This window comes from Pelodiscus sinensis, chromosome 1 (assembly GCF_049634645.1).
Source record: "Pelodiscus sinensis isolate JC-2024 chromosome 1, ASM4963464v1, whole genome shotgun sequence".
Lineage (NCBI taxonomy): Eukaryota > Metazoa > Chordata > Testudines > Trionychidae > Pelodiscus > Pelodiscus sinensis.
In genome coordinates, this window is record NC_134711.1 from 46300457 (window position 1) to 46318723 (window position 18267).

General features: G+C 37.7%; 1 protein-coding gene across 8 annotated transcripts in view; it reads left to right on the forward strand.

The window, feature by feature from the left end:
- The window catches only part of TFEC (transcription factor EC), a 189657-nt gene that overhangs the window by 76511 nt on the left and 94879 nt on the right, over positions 1 to 18267 (forward strand). Inside the window, exon 1 of one of the 8 annotated variants that reach the window (XM_075929397.1) lies at positions 8445 to 13970. The exons of the other annotated variants lie outside the window; for them this stretch is intronic. The gene's annotated coding sequence lies outside the window, so the exon portion shown is untranslated. Of the gene's footprint in view, positions 1 to 8444; positions 13971 to 18267 lie in introns of those variants that run through there. 8 annotated transcript variants of the gene reach the window in all.

Genomic DNA, 18267 nt, shown 5'->3' on the forward strand with positions numbered 1-18267 from the left:
TTTTCAATTGAATGGATATTTTTAAAAAACTGGTTTTGATTTGGATCTGATTTTTTTTCAGTTCAGTCCCTTACACAAATGCCATCATCTGTTTAACTCTACTCATATCGCCTCTGTGAGAGGTGTGACCCATTTTACAAATAGAGTCCTGAGAACCAGAGAGACTATCTGACTTGACTAGGAAGTCTTTGGGGGCATGTCTACACTACAGAGAAGATTGACCCTCTGGAGGCTGATCTGCCAGTGTTCAATTTAGCAGGTCTAGTGTGGACCCTCCAAATCAAACACTGAGGACATTCTGCGAGGAATAAGGGATGCCAATGAGAGCATGTGCTCCCGTCAGCCTCCCGCAGTGTAGATGCTGTGGCGGCTCGGCTTAAAGTAAGCTGAATACAGCTACGCATTTTGCCATCCTAAGACATTTAGTATAGTCCAGGTCTAGTAGAACAAGTAACTGAACCTAAGCTTCTCAAGTGAAGTCTTAAGGTAGCCCTTGATCCACAGGACACCTCTTTTTTCAACTTGGCATCTCTGTTTCCAGAGAGTCAGTCCTTGAATTATATGCAGCTGAGGTAAATAGTCACTGGTCTCAACAAGTCAGCAGAAGTTACTTAAACCTTTCCCTGCAAAATCAACACCTGCTCCAGGGAGGCATGTTTCAAGCAAATACTATTTGCTGTTATGATATCTGAGCAAATGTTACTAAGTAAAATGATATGTGCTATTAATTCAAGGGCAGAAATCAAATTGCTATGGCAATTAATGACACCAACGTTTTAGAAGGGATGTTAAACCTTGTGCTTCAGAGCTTCAGCTTATTTCCACATCTGCCTACCATGGGGCTCTTTCGCCTTCTTCTGAAGTATCTAGACTACATCGATTCCAGGTCAACGTTCCTATGAAATGGAGTCCCTTAGGAAATGTGATGTGGTATTGCGTTATTACGTTATTTTTGTTCTGCATAAAATAAATGCTGGTTTCCTGCCTGCCATTTGAGAACTGCCAGCTGACCAACAGCCTGTTCCAAAGGACATCGAAGACAATAGACAGACTCCTACTGACTTTTTTGCAAGCATTGGATTAGGCCCAAAAAGAGTAGAGTTTTTTTTTTTAAGTTAACAAGGGAAAATATCACTCTGGTTTTAAAAAGAAAAATGACTCTGAAAAGGTTTCTAAAGCAGTCGCATTCGCCATACCACTGTGATGAGATTTTGTCTCAGCAGATATGCCTCTTATTCTAAAAAAACCTGCATAAAATGAAAGGTATAATTTTGTTTTTAGGAAATATAACTTAAATGGAACCTAAATGTGATCACACACAAAATGGGAAAAATGTATTTTTTCTGTATTCATTATTTGAAATCTTTATACTATGTCATTTCTCCATGCACGCAGGGCTATTTTAAGCACACATCCTAGCAGCAGAAGCTCTGATGACATCTCAGAAGTGATTCCCACACTGCTGTGCTAGTTATCACCACAGTTAATGGGCTACTCTTGTGATAACAGCAGTCTTGCTTCTAAAAATGTGATGATCTTCTACGGCTAGAAACCTCTTCTCCTGCATTATGCACATTGATTAAAAAAAATACAAAAACACTTCTCTGTGGAAAGGAGATCTGGAAGAAATGAGGTTCATTGGGCTTTTTTTTTTTTAATTAAAAATGGAAAAGCATACAAAGAGACTCTCTTTTAGAAGGGATGGATTCCTGTCCTTTTTATCCTCCTCATTATTAATAATATTGAACACGAACACACACGCACACACACATATACACACACATGCACAATCTGTCCTTTTCCATATATAAATAGCCCTGTATGCATGGTGGCATGACTCATTATAAAGATCTCAGATGAGGGTACAGTAGCATCCAAAGGCCTCACTATGTGAAGCATTGTTAAAATACAAAGGAAGACCCCGTCCCTGCCCTAACGAAACAATTATCCAGTTCTACAAGGTATTTCTGGTTGAGGCTTGTTGACTTCATCGGGTGTATAAGGATCCTTCCATGCTATGCCCCTTGCAGGTAAGAAAGCTAATGACATAGGAAGTTAGGAGAAGACGTTATAACCAAATATTTATATTTTTGTACGTATTTGCAATTTAAAATATGTAAGAAGATAGAGAAAATGTCACTGGCCACCATTTTCAAAACTAGAAGCCTAAAGTTAGTCTACTAAATACATATTTAAGCACCTCACTATAGCTTGGATTTTCAAAGGTGGCAAAGAATATTTGGGCATTGCATTTAGGAGGGTGTGATTGCAGCATGTGTAGAAACACCTGAGCTAGCTAGAGTAAAACTGCTTGAGTATCAATAAGAGTGAAGCAGCAGCAGAGTGGGCCATGGCAGGTCAGTTATGTACAGAGGCTTCCAGGAAGATGAAACTAGCCCATGCCATTGTCTGTTGGCACAATGTCTTAAATGAAATAGTAACCAACAAATGGTGTAGAAAAGAGAGTGTATCTGAAATTTTCTTCATCTGAAACTCTCTAGTGTCAACAGCATTGTTGTTAGCTCCAGATTATTTCTTCCACAATTGGAGGATGAAAGTGATTATCTTGATTGCTTTGCTTAAGGTTCTCTGAATCTGGGCATATTCTTAGTCTTGTTTGCTTTTCCAGCAATCTCCTTCAGTTGAACCCAGTCATTTGTTTCACTGGCTTTCATTACCACTCTTAAAAAACCTAACATACACGGTGACGTGTATGTTAGGTCTTTTAGAAACCAGTTTCTCAGTGGGAGTGGAATTTTCCTAGGTAAAGAGATAAATGGAGTTACCTAAGGGTTTAAACAAATGTAATTTATGTATTTTATGCAACAAAATTAATTAAATACATCATAAAAGTCTTCTATTACTGCATTTTATTTAGAAAGTAGATCACACAAGGCAAAAATTATGTTTGATTAATTCTATTTTTTCACAAACTTTAATCATTTAAAAAGGTTGAGCTTCCACACACTAACTTTCAAACTCAATTGAATGTACAATTTTTATATCCATGCACTTGAGATTTGATACTTGAGGTCTCATGATTTCTCTCCACTCTGCTGAGAATATTTTAATTTTTTTTCTCTCTTTCCACTACTCATTTTCTGACAATATATTGGCATGGGCACCTCATCAAGTTTGCATGTGTCAGTATCTCTATTTATAAAGTTATTTTCTAGTTTTTATTTTCCTCAGTATTGAGGAATGTGCAATGCAATAACTGTGATTGTACATGGTGATGATTATTGTTAACATAGTTTTAGCTGACTTTCCTACAAATAGGACATTTCTTATTAGGATGTCTACTGCCACGCTTCCTACTGGGCAACTGTTGTGTTATGTTACTGATCATTGCTTCTGTTGATATTTTATGAAATGCACTATGTCTAGTAGCTATTTCATTTAAAACTATACATAGTAGGTCCTACTTTACTTTCTTCCTGATTTGTTAGGGGGGTTATTTGATATTGTGAAACTCTTTTTTTTTTCAGATCTGCAGACAGACACCTTTGTTAATATTGTTGCTGTAGAAAAGGATAATAGGCTGAACCTCTCTAGTCTGGCACCCTTGGGACCTGACCAGTGCCGAATCAGAGAATTTGCCAAACCATGGGAGGTCACTATTGTCTAGCAGCATTACCAACACTTCCACTGCTTACTGGGCTCTTAGAAGTCCTTTAGGGGTAAATTAGAGCTACATAACAGCCCAGAACACTGAGAGCCAGGACTGGTGACTGTAAAACTTTATGGGACCACAGGAAATTTGGCCACACACATGGTAAGTGGACACCTGGCTAACTAAATTCATGCTGGACTATGGATGTTGCGGACCAGAGCATGCCAGACTAGAGAGGTCTGACTACTATTATATCTTGTTTATTGTTACTGCACTGACTACTCCTGTTTTGTCAGCCTATGTTCATTTAGTAGTGATTTGCTGCTTTTCTTCTTCAAAGTATTTTTATGCTGTAAGTTGTTGTGACAGTACACTAAATAAATGGCTTTACCTGTGTGTATAAACTTGTCACATTTAGTAATGAGTCACTCTGTTTGTGCTGGGGGAGACATTGAAGTATAAGAAGTATTTCTTCGCATACCTGAAAACCTGTAGCATTTCATCTATTTCTTGTGAGTTTTGTATACTATAAACAATGCTTGGAAAATTAAGTAAGATCCTTAAATGAAACACAGTGTGGAAAAGCAAAGTATTATTTTTATTATACAAAATCCTGTAGCCCTTACTTAAGTTAAATTCCCATTCAGTGAAAATATTGCCTGATTAGAATATAAGGATTTGGCCATTTATAAACAAAACATACTGCTTACTAGCTCAGAGAAAGGATCTAATAATAAGGTGCAATGGAGAGGAGAAAAGCCCAGTTTCTGATCCACATTGTCTCAAGAAAAAGATGAATGCAGAAATGTATATGGTTTCAAAACCATCAAATTGTCTTGCAGTATTCAGCATTAAGATAACCTTGGGCAACACCATTTTAAATAAGAATTTAAGGTAGTCATTCATATAATTTTTACAGTAGCTCATTTATTTTAAAGAGTGTTTTTAATTTGTTACCACTTTAGAAAAGAAAGATGTTTAGCCTAAGGATGCACAGTTCAAGGATAAGATAGCAAATCTTTTGAAAATCTCTTCCAGGGTTGAAAGAGCTCATTGTCAGATATTATTATATATCGTGTTAATGCTTAGAGGCCTCAGCCAGATCAGGGCACTGCTGTACTAGGCACTGTACAAATATATAGTGAGCTCCTGCACCAAAGAGATTACAGTCTAAGAGAAGTCATATGTTATTTATTGACTGAAGGCACATCCAAACTTCCAAGATCTAGGTGTTAAATCTAGCAATATATTGATAAGAAGAATGGGTCATAATATACCCTGGACTCAAATATTCCAGTAAGAAAGTTAGGTTTATCCCTCTTGGAACAAGGTTGTAATTTCTATTTCCCTATTACAATGGGGATGCTACACCTGCTGTGGGAGTCACCCTGGGAAGCCAGATGGTGTTTATACCAGCATCCTGCCTATGCATTCTCTGGGCGAAAGCAGGAGCATCCCTAGATGAGCTGCTGGCAACTGGCACCTTAGGTGAAACGCACGATCGGCACCCCCGCCTCCAAAGCCTTCAATGGCCGTTTATCTTGGCTCCCAGGCGATCGCTTAGTTTGCCTGTATTGACGGGCTGCCACTGGGTGAAAGCCACCCTCATGGCTGTGACTCTAGAAAAGCCCTGGTGAAACAGAGTTCCTTGGGTATATAGTGAAGCAGTCCATTGCTCAGCCACCCTTGCCATAATCTGTTCTTGATCATTACTTTCCACTTTTGGGGTTCCTCTGGCCAGCTCTGCCCCTCCACAGTGAATGGTGTCTGGGAACATTTCCTGATCATTGGAGGGCTGTTCTGAATCTTGTGTCCTGAGATATGTTGGTCAGTCGTAGCAAATTCATTCTATCTCTCACTCAGAAGCTGTCATGTCCCCATAGCTGATCTGTATCTTCTGGTTGGTAGTTCAAAGGATTCCCTGTGTGGATTCTTATGTGAGTCAGCACGTATATAGTTTGGACATTAATTGCTGTTTATTTGTTAATATGACCCAATACTCCCCTGTTTTGCACTTTAACTTGTCATTTACTTCGCTGAAAAATATGACCAGATTGGACTCTGAGAGCTTTAAATTCACTTTGTGTAGCTTTAAACATCTACTGAAGGTGAAAGGCAATGGAGAATCAGGATTAAAAGCAGGGGTCCACAAACTTTTCATAGTTGCAATACTTCCACCTTGCCCTCCCAGAGCTAGGGCTGGTAGCAGGGTCATGACTCTGGAGGAGTGGGGTGAGGGGACCTGCAGATGGGATACAGCAGCCATTTGAATGGCTTTAATGTATAACAGGGGGAAGAGGGTCTGTCATTTCTGCCTGGAATAGCCCTGAATCCAAAAGGTACAGAGCCACTTTTGCCCTGTTCCTTCCTGGTGTGCACTTCCTGGTCTGTGCTGCTTATTATGTAATATATACTATATTGCTAATGCCAACTTCAAGCATTCAAAAATGAATAGGTAAGCCAATCACATTATTTTGGGGGAATTAACACTTGATGAGATTTTAAAAATAATAAATATGAATATTAATCTTTAGGATTGATGTTTTCAAGCTTTTCTGTGTACCCGTGAGGCATAACAATGTATTTTTAAAAAAATGAAAGCTGAGATTTCCATATAGCTAATGTCGGGAACTGGGGTTTAAGAAAAAGGCCAAATATTGTGAGAATTAAGATACAGAATAGTCCAGTATATAGTTTTTACTCAGTCTCAAGCCCAAGTCTGTATAAGTAGCATTGCTGACTCAAGCTATTTTCTGTTTTACAATTATAGAACACTTAATCGCTATAATATCAGAGGGGTAGCCATGTTAGTCTGAATTTGCAAAAGCAACGAGGAGTCCTGTGGCACCTTATAGACTAACAGACTTATTGGAGCATAAGCGTTCGTGGGCAAAGACCCACTTTGTCAGATGCATGCTCTTAATTGCTATATACAGTAAAACTCCAATAGTCCGGCATCCAATAGTCCAGCACTCCTGATAGTCCGGCATCAAAATGGCAAGAGCCTAGTGAGTGAGCTTCGGCAAAAAAATGAGTCACAAGGTAACAGCGGCAGCAGCTGAACTGAGCAAAAAGGGTAAAAAAGGCTTAAAAAAATGAAAATATTACAGTATACTGAATACAGTATGTACAATAAAAAGGGTTAAGAACACTTTATATACAGTATATAATGTATACAGCATATATATAACCTGCTTATAGTACCTCCTGATAGTCCGGCATATTTGATAATCTGGCACCACCTAAATCCCATAGGTTCCGGATTATCGGAAGTCTACTGTACTAGCTTCATTTTCATTTTCATTTATGAAAAGATTGCTGTGTTATTGCAAAGAGAGACTCATGTCTTGGTTCTTTAAATCATGTATTATGGGATAGAAACATAATGTTTGTTTGTTTTTAATGAGGAATTGGTAAGTCATAGAATGTGAAAGATTTTACTCTATGCATGGACATGTTTATGTAAGAATGAATTATTTCACAGAGATCTTTGTTGTCATCCAAGTTTTGATGTTACTGTAGCTTTTGAGTCTGAGTTTGAAAGTGAACACTTAATAAGTCTGAGTTTGTGAATAATGAGTGTTTTTGCATTGGACAGGCCAACAGGTCAATCTAAAAGGAAAGGTGATTGACAACATCTTGATTAGACAAACCAGAAATAATTTACATGAGGTTTCAGCTGAAGATAGAACATGAGTGGTTCTGGATGCATGTGTAAAATATGATGAATCTAAAAAAGATGTTATTACTAATATTGTATTATGGCATTTGCCTTTGTATGTGGGTAAAAGCACCTTCCTTAACTTATTTAAGTTCTTATGGCAGAAAACTGAAATCTGTAAACAAATTTTTCCTTTAATTTTTTTCAAGTAGCCTATCCTGCTGGGTGTTACACAGATTCTTATGTAAGGCTTTTAATTATTGGACTCTTCTTTTGGGCTGGTTGCATGTAGGATGCAGGATTTCTGTCACTTGGTGACAGAGATTAGCAGGCACATTGTCAAAAATGCCAAAATACTGCTAAAATTTGCTTTGAAAACAGATCTATGATAAAAAGCTCCATTTTGTTGCTGTAGCTTAAACATCTTCAAAGCTTCCATTTTCAGCTGTTTGCCACTATATCTGTTAATGATGAACCCACATCTAATAAAGGGATTCTGTTCCTTAGTTGTTATTTGCACAGAAACCCATATTGACAGCATCATGTAATATTAACAATGAATGGTACTCCAAAAGCTAATAATTAGATATCTGAAAGATTACTTAAATTCCTACAATTATGAGTATATTAAAGTTGTATAGCATGTTCCTTGCAACTACTGTATTTTTTGTTTACTTCACAGTTTGGACCTCCTTAAAGGTAAACTGTTTGTGTACATGTGAAATGTCTACATTAAGAGCTTAGTTTTCAGCTAAGCCTCCATATACTCTTAAGGGTGTGTCTACACTGCAGCTGGACATGCCATTTCTGGTTGGAGTAGACTTTCCCAGGCTAGCAAAGTTTGAATTCATATGAATTCAAATGAAAAGAAGGCCCTTTAAGCATGCTGTGCCCTGTCTTTATTTCCACTTTTAAAATTGTCCCATGTTGTAAATTATAGAATTTAGAATTGGAATGTTTTGACTAGCTCTATTCAGGAAACAAAACAACTTGTTTCTTTTTTCTAACAGACTACATCCAGAAGTTATTTATTATAGCTAGATATAGATACACCTCTCTCTCTCTATTTATATATATATATATATATAGATAGACGCATCTATCCATGTATCTATATAAAGACCTGTACAGTTCAGTATACTTGCTGTCAGACAAAGGTTAAAAAAAGGAGGAAGCAGTCCATTATTATTTGGTTGCTGTCAGTGGCTTCCAAGGGGGAGAAAGAATGCAATATTGTAAAATTGTTGCCAATTAGTTCTTAAATCTGTCTGTTTCTGTATCGTAAAAGATTTAGTCCAAACTTGCAGCAGTTGCGAGTAGAGTTGTAGCAATGTGGGAAAGAAAATCAGGTTGTTGTAGCTCTTGCCCTCCATGGAAGGAGATAATACAATTGTAAAATATTAGCAAACAAGTTCTTAAATCTGCTTTGGCCTCTGTCATAGTAGCCTTAGTGAAAATATTTTAGGCAAAGCTTTAACAAAACCTGGAAGGCCGTACAAAAATGCTAAGAATTGGATTAATTGGCATAATACAAGGTGGCTGGGCACAGTTGGGGAAAGTGTCAATGTAGGGAGAATCCCCACCAAGTAAGACTGTCTCTGCAATTAGCTATCTGAACTCTAACCCTTCTAGAATAATTAATGAATAACAGAAGGGATCAAGACAAAGACACAAAGTGATTTGGTGGGTGCTAGCAAGTAATACATCAAAGAATGCTGGTAATTGGCCCTGTGGCTTTCATTCTTTGCCCTATTTCTTTCAATTCATTGACTCAAAATAATGGGTTCAGGTTCATTATCAACAGGTTTTAGCTGTAAGAGCACAACACTTCAACAAAGCTATGATTGTAGCAGTGCTGGTGGCTAAGTAAAAAGTTTAGACTGCAGAATTTGAAAGGGAAAGTAGCAGCATAGGCGTATGCTTCGTATTACATGAAACTGTATTCACAAAATTATTCTGAGTTTCCTAAGGCTTGGTTTCCCTACAGTTACAATGCTGGAATACAGTTGGTATGGGCAGGTATGTATAACTCCACTTAAAACAGTCTTATAACAGCAGTGAATATATTGTGTTCCTTCAGCTGTATGAAATAAAATTGAACTATTGGCATCATGTGTCACATGCTTATGTCACTATTTACATATTAACAGAGGCAATTCCTTATTTTCTTTCGTTGTTTGGGAAGCATTGTGGTAAATTGCAAGTAGTTTGTTTTCAATTCCTAAAAATATGTTATTCTTTTGTAAACGTTTAGGTATTGGGGGAAGGGGGTGTTGGCCTGGATTAGACATGAACTATGTCTAACTGTTGACAAGGGTTTTATTCTATAAACTCACTGAAATATATTAACCCAGCAAAGGAGGTTCTCTTTTCATTAAAATATATACCTTTTTTTTATAGAGCATTCAAGATACAACAGAATAGTAGGGCAGGGTTCTCTAACAGGCATTTCAGATGAGTAATTGATATATATTGTTTCGCTAAGGCTCTGTATTTCCAGTTTTCCATCGCTGCTCTCATAGTTGCCCACTAGTTACAGTTTGTAGTATATGTTGTTATTTTATTAGTAATATTTGAATTAAAAGTCCATTTGCAGCAAGGATGTAATGATAAACTTGTCATTTTTGTCTAGTATTTGAGAGAGACATTTACTGATGGTTTAAGTTACATAAGCACCAATGCTGTCAGATCCTTTGTTAAGGTAAAATGTGGATTTGTGCACAGTGAATGTGAAAAATGGTGCAGGTGCTTCAATGACCACATTACACTTTCAAACCGCTTCAGAATACTGAACATTTCAAAACATTGAACAGTGAAAGTATGTCTTACATTCGTCATTAAATTAAGAAGCACATAACTTGCTGTTTCAGCCATATGACCTGGTCCAAAGCCTACTAAATTCAGTGGAAAAACTCTTATTGGTTCCAATGGGTTTTGGATGAATACCTAATTATGAAATAGCTGCTGTTGCTATTATTGGCTGCTTGAACATTCTAGGTCAGGTTCTGAACTCATTTATACCTATATCTATTGGATTAGCTGCATTGGCCTCAGTGGAGGTACTCTGCCTTTACTCTGTACAACAGAAGTCAGAATCTCATCCTATGCATTTTAAAGTTTGCAGATATTAAATCAGAAACTCAGTGGTTAACCTCTTGGTTGCTTCACAGTTTACAATCTTGTACAATAATAGAGGTGGATAAAAAGTTCCCATGCCATTTCATGTTGATCATACTTAGGCTTCTGAGATAACATTTGTGGAACATTCACATATAAGTATGATGAGTCAGACTGTAAATATAGCAGGCAAAATCCATGCTAGTGGTCCATTTATAGGCATTATAGACAGATGTCTTTGTCATGCTTTTGGTTTCATCATGTATGACATTTGTAGAGCTTCTGTGTTAACCGACCGTTGTTTACTTACCAACAAATTATTCGCAGAAAAACTTTGTAGGACGCAGAAAAGATCATCCCAAAAAATATTGAGATAAAATGGTTGAGCAACATTTTTGGTTTTTATGATGATTTCACTTTAGATTTTGTATATAAAACAGGTAAACAATATGTGAAATAAGGTTGAACTAATGATCTGAGACAGGATCAAGAGGATTGTGCTCCTAAGTTCAGATTTTAGCTCGGACACCAGCTTTTTATGTAAGGCAGATGTACTTCTTGGCCTCAATTTTCCTATCAGGAAAATGGGTAGGATAAAATTTAACTGTAATTCTTGAGAGTGTTGTTTTTAAAAGCACTGTGAAGGTGATGAACTTTGTATAAGTGTTGAATACTCTTCTTGTTCTTCATGCTACTACCTATTGGTAGAATAATAAGAAATAGATACTATCATAAAATAAAATTGTATAGCATATGAGCTACAGAAAAGTGATTCCCCACTAAATCATAAGAACTCATTGATTACGACAGAGGTCGATTCCTTCCCCTGATGTGGTCATGCTTTTTAGGACAGTCACTTCTCTTTGTGCACCTTTGTAATCTTCAACTGAACAAGCAATTATTTGTCATGTATTGAAAAAAAGTGCAGGTTATAAAAATACCTTTGCCTTCAGTAATAAGAATATTAACTTCCTTGGACATTTATGTTTGGGATATGGACGGTGTGTGAGGCTTGAGAATCCTGATGGTAGCTTGGAAAACTGGAGGCTTTGTTTTAAATTAAACGTGCTTCTTAGTTTTCTTGATAGTCATATATCCAGACCTCCATGAATGAGTGTAGATTTACATGAACTCTTGAGATGTGTGGTTGATAAAATATCTGTTATTGTTTCTACCAGTAGAAACAAAAATATACCTGTGCTGGAGGGCTAATCTAAATTGCTTATTGCTCGTGGAAATATGAAGGAAAACCCACTTTTGAGCATATACAGTGCCTTGCAACTGTATCGGATGTTACCCCCACCTTTCCAAAGTCAACAACATTTTCCACTCTAGCCTATAGGCAGGCAGTTTTTTCTAGGTACTGATAATGAGTGCTGCACATGCATATTGACAGATGATTATATTTGGTAGCAGGATGTGTCTTATATTTTGGGGGACCAATTAAGACATTTTTTGCCCCTCACCTGTAACCTATTCCTGTCCATTATTGTGAGTAGGGACAACTTAAACATTTTTAAATAGGATTATTGGACAAGAAGCTTAGCTGTTTTATATAAATTGTGTGCAGATGATAGAGGAGATTTTTACATGGATTTAGATTGGTTTCTGTTCTCCAGTCTTGAAAAGGTAGATAGTAAACTCTTTTAAAAATGAAAGCTGAGACTCTCTTTTCAATTTCTAGTTTCTCCATATTATTTACTTATCCATATGTTCAATATTTACTCACCTGTACAGTGCAAGGGACTCTGCGGCTGGTGGCCCAATGGATAATTTGATTCAAAATAGCTCTTAAGTATTTGTTTAACCAAGTCCATTCTTGCTCAGGAAAGCACATTGTTTATGCATATGTTTAAATTAAACACGTCCTTAACTTTAAACATATAAGTGCCATTCCTCAATAAGGATGATTTCTTAAATCAAGGCCTCTGTTTGGCAAATATTCATGTGTTTAAATGTCTCAAAAACTGTAAAACGGATCCTAATTGTATTGTCCTCACATGGCCCATTGTGTTCTTTTAGGCATGTAACTCTTCCCCCCACCCCAGCAAATTAAAAAAAAAAATCAATTATTACATCTCGTGAAGTTCCATGTTGGATTAGGCGGAGGAAAACACAGGGCATCAATAGTTAGAACATAGGTCTTGAGTCTGTAATTGTGGGTTTCATTCCTAATTCTGCCAGCAAAGCTGTATAATCTTAGGTACATCCTTTCATTTCTTTGAGTCAGTTTCCACATCTGTCCGATAACAATACGTACCTATGTAATACCTTTGGGATTCTGAAATTAAGATGTTTGGAGTACTGTGGTTATTTTATTATGAAAATAGTTCATTAAAATGATTAATTTTCATGATCATTAGTAGCAAAGTTAGTTTGATAGATATTTTTGTGAACTCCCTCATGGCTAATGTTTTACCTGTTTTCAGACGTTCTCATGTGGTGGGCTGATGACATCCTCTTTTGATTTCAAACAGAAGGATGTAAGGACTTTGTCAGTTGACAGAGACTTGGAGTCCTGATGTACATTGCAGGCGAGGGAGGGCCTCTCTCAGCCTCCTTTTTCCAAGCTCCATGTTGATTTCATGGAAAGCAATGACTATAAGTGAAGAGAAGAGGCAACACGGGGCACATGGGAAGAGAAAGGGCAGTATAGGACATTACCTCTACTTTTGTGTTTCATTGGCCAGTTCACGAAGACGGCATGGCCTGATGGGTTCCTCCATCCTTCCCCTTGTCTATAAATGGCTCTTCATAGGCCAAAGCTGCCATCTTGCACCTGAACTGTGCCATTCACCCTCCTTACTTGGCTTTTGTTGTAGTTTACATGGGTTGGTTTTCCAGGATTCCCATGGGCCTGGCCTCCTTAAGGTGTCAGGATTTTCTCACAGGGTAAAAAAAAATGCACATGGACTTTTTCATTTCACCGCATGGGATTTAATTCTGTTGAATTTATTGCAAAATTTGCCGGTATCTAATGGTTTGAGTGCTGGATTGTAAATGATTGTTCCCTGGGTAAACCCAAGCATGACACTCATGCAACTTGTGTTAGATCCTAAATTGCTTGAAAGACAGAGACCCCCGCATTTGTACCCTCATCCCACTACAAGAGGATTTCCAGTTATCTAGCCTGATTACTTTATTTGGAAGGCTATACAGGGTGCAACTTGCATTCTTGCTACTTTTAGCTTGAAGATGAAATTTGCCACAATGGACCTGTTCCTGTCTAGGATTCAGTTACTAATCTCTTGGCTATGTCACAGTTAAAAGAAGTTGTAGCATGTTGCTTAAACCCATTCTCAGGCTTGTTTGCTTATATATTCTGAATAATGCCTCCTGCACTTGTGAATCTTGCAAATTAAAGTTAGCTTAGGGTCACCTTAATAGAAATAAATAAAAAGCCCATGAAAATACCGTACTTGTTACTTTATATAATTCATTTCCTCCATTCCATCCCCCTTCAGATATACCTAATCTCTTCTGGTATTCCCTGATGTAATAAGAGGCCCCTTCACTGAAACATATCTAGAAAAACAGAATGAGAAGATGTGTGTCCTTTAGTTGTGAATCTTTGGACAAGTAGGTATAAATATTCTATATGGGGCAGTTGAATCTCTTTAGATACACATGCGATATTAATGTCAGTCAACCCCCAAAATGAGGGGAAAAAATGTTTTTCTGAGGGCTTCAGAATATAGCACCAACATTTAAAAAAAGCTCATGGAACTTACGATTTTTACAATTATTCTTAATTCTGAAGAAATTGCATTATAAGAAGACCATGATTATAGCACTTTTTAATCTCAGTTCAACAAACATTTCTGCATCACTACATATACCTGAGTTACCCTTTTAAATACCTAAACCTTGATCCATATTCAGAGCTTTTTTTCCCCTTGAGTGTGCCTGCTGAGATGAAAGAGTCATCTCATCATATATTAATTTTGTCTCGTGAATGGAATATCCTTATGTGACAGCTTTTGGGATATGTTTGCTGGTACATTGGAGAATGTATCACCTTTAAAGTAATTGTTCAATTTTTCCTTTCAGCTCAAAAAAAATTTTTTTGGGTTGGGGTGTTACACAGGGTCCATTTCTATTTACCACATTCAGTTGTTTTACAATTACATGAAGTTAATTTTGTGAGGAAACTATTCATCTTTGTTAAGTCACTGCTTGTTTCCCAAGAGACCCAAATCCTACCTCAATCTGTAGGTCTGCAGACAGCCCTAGTCAAGTGAAGTGTGTGCTTCCTTGGTGGAATTAGGGGAGCTGCAGACCTCTGATCCTTAGGTGCTTGTGTAACCACCATCAGGCGAATTTGAACCTGAGATCTCTGAAGCAGAGTGTAGGAGCCTCTACCCTCTGAGCGAAAAGCCAGTTTGCTCCCAGCCCATGGTGTAGAGGTCTCTTAATCTTAACTGTTGTTGTGGTCCAGGTACCACTTGCATTGCTCAGTAAGCACACTAGGGGTATGTCTAGACTACATGGCTCCGTCGACGGAGCCATGTAAACTAGTTTACCCGGCATAGGCAAAGAAGCGGGGATTTAAATAATCCCTGCATCATTAAAATAAACATGGCCACCCCGCTTTGCCGACAATCAGCTGATCTGGCACAACGCGGTAGACTAGACGTGGATCGATCGGCTGGGGAAGCCTTTGCTGTAAGCCTCGTTTCACGAGGCATAAGGGATCGGTCGGCAAAGGCTTCCCCAGCCGACCGATCTACGTCTAGACTACCGCGCTGTGCCAGATCAGCTGATTGTCGGCACAGCGCGGCGGCCATGTTTATTTTAATGAAGCGGGGATTATTTAAATCCCCACTTCTTTGCCTATGCCGGGTAAACTAGTTTACATGGCTCTGTAGATGGAGCCATGTAGTCTAGACATACCCTGGGGGTGTGTGGGTTACACTTGCTGGGGATGAGGCAGGGGATATAAAACCACCTGGATCCACCAGCCAGACTCTTGGGAAAGGATTCTCTTTAATAACTCAGAGCTCTCCCCATCTGGCCCTCCTTTGTCACCTCCAACAGATAAATCCACAGCTTATAGCAACATGTATTATTAGCACCTAAATGCATAGCCTTAAACTTGCACTATGAAATTTCATTCCATTTCTATTATTTCAGCTTTCCAGATCATCCAGATCTCTCGTATGAAATCCCAGCCCTTCTCCTTAATGGAAATACCTTCCAACTCTGTGTTGGTCTGCACATTTTTAGTGTACTCCCAAAGGTCAAGGTCATTAATAAAAACATTAAATGTGATTTGTCCCAAGACGGATCCCTTGGGGGATCTCCACTTATAACCCTCTCCAGCCTGACAGTTCACCTCTCAGTATGACCCATTGTTGTCTCTTCTTTAACCAGTTCCTTATCCACCTTTCAATTGTCTCATAATCATCATATTTTCCGATTTAACTAATTTCTCATGTCTAACTGTATCAAATGCCTTACGAAAATCCAGAATGATGAAATCTACTACATTTCCCTTGTCTAAAAGATTAATTATGTTACAGATTGTGCCAGACCAACCTGATCACCATCTACCTTTTGTAAAATCATGTTGTATTTTATCCTAGTTCATTTATCTCTATGTCCTTAACTCCTTTCTCTTTGTTCTAAGTCCTTGCGTACAACTGAGGTCAAACTAAAATGCTTGCAATTTTCCAGATTACTTTTCCCCTTCTTAAAAATAGGAACTCTGGTTCCAGCTGCAAGGAAGTACTTTAACTACGGAACAGTGATTAACTCTTTAGACATTAGTCATTGATTTAAATGCTTATCTATTAACTTTAGTTGAATTTGCCATGCTTTTTTTGTGACAGGAACTGATTGAAAATAACTTGTTAACCAATGCCTCTGGATTGAAATCATGTCACAATTATACTACTGTTCCTCTTGGGTCGTTGTATTGCGCCATAACTAACAGGGGTTATGCTAGGCCATTAACCTAACATACTACTTCCTGAGGAGACATGAACATTATATTTCCCAGTTTGCTAAAATTATTTTTTTTATGAATCAGTAGCCATAATGACTCAGAGTATGATCTTTCACTGCTTACCCATGCAAAACTTCTGGTAAATTCAGTGAAAGACTTGCCTGTACATTCAATACAAGACTACATTCAGGTAATTGTATATGCACTGTAAGCTACCACACACTTTTATAGTATATATTTATGCTTGACACAATTTTAATTTTTAAAAAATGTTGATGAATATTTTTATTTAAGCTATTTTATACTTTCCATTTAAATTTTCACTGTTGACTAAATTATGGGGTTTAAGCCTTTATTTTTATCATCGTAAATTTTCCAAAATTGCCGGCAATGAAAGCTATGTGTCAGACAATTATTTAAGGATATTTACAGCTTTATAATGATTAAAATATAAATAGCATCACACAACATAATATACAAAAGTGAATACCCTTAAATCAAATTCCTAGAAGTGTTCAAGAAGCATTTTTCTCACTTTGAAAATACATATATATTGTGATCATCATAGATGGAAATATTTTTAGTCAGTTTGTATGTGAAGTCTATTTAAATCTCCCCCGGAATATCAGACTGTCTATTTAGTTGCCTAAATGTTGATTTAAGATAACATTTCCAAAAGTATCTAACTTGCTTAGGAGCTTCAGTCACATTCTCAAAAGTGACTTATGTCCAACATTGCTGTTTTCAGCATTGCAATGCTTAACTGATTAAGGCCATTTGTCTAAGTACCTAAATGCCTTTTAAAAATGAGATGTAGGCTCCTAAATCAGTTAGGTGTTCCAAGGTTGAGTGCACAGTGCCTAAATACCTTTAAAAACTCTAAGCCAGGGCTACTCAACACGTGTGGGCCACATGTGGCCTGCGGCCTGTTTGCGGCCTGCAGGTGGGAGCCAAAACCAAAAAGTAGTCAATAAATGGTTTTCTGTTGATTTGTGTTTTAGTAGTTAAATTCCTGGACTGTCATTTCTCATTAAAAGTGCTGTCGTATGGGTAGAAATTGGGAAAATATTGCATTTTATTAATATCAGCAGAACTGACTTAAATGGGCCCTACGTGTTGTGTAGTCTTGCCTTAATCTTTGTATTTATGCCTGCCAGTGTGAAGGAAGCTATTTTCATATATTTGCATATATATTTGCATGTATTTGCAACCACTTAAGTTGCAGCCCTTGGCATGCGCTGTGAGTATCATTGTGGCCCCTGGGGCTTCCAAAGTTGAGTAGCCCTGTTCTAGGCCTAGGAATGTAAGACTGACTAAAAGCTAGTGGAAGTTAAGCTCCTGAGGGTTAGATTTTCAAAGGTGCTTAGGTGAGTTACAAAAGGGTCTACATGGCTAACTTCCACTGGTGGTTGTGAAATTCCCCAGGGTACGATCAGGACTGTTGGACAGCTTTGTCCCCTCAGTTCTTCAATCTGGGATGTTTTTCACACTGTTTTGTTGTGATAATGACAACTTCTGGCCTTGCTCACCCTTGCATCTAGCATGAAAATTACTCGCAGCGGAGATTCCCAAACACTTTAATACGAACATACTCGCTTAGATAAATGATAAGACAAAAAGGTAGATTTGTGATTACAAGTAAGGAGGTGTAAATTAGAATCGGTTACCAAGAAATAAAAGGTAAAATGCAAACTAATGTCTAACCTAACAAGCTAAATGAATCCAAAGCAAAGGTTTTTCTCACCACACACATTTCCTCAGTGAACTCCTTCAGTCATAATCCCTCCTCTCAATTCAGTGTTTCTTCAGGTATTGAAATCATGAGCAGAAAGAAAGCATTTGGGGACTTCTTTTTAAATTTCCTATAGTTCTCTTTTCTCTTTAGAGATTATCTCTTTCTGGGGAACAGAAGACAGGAGGCCTGGAGAA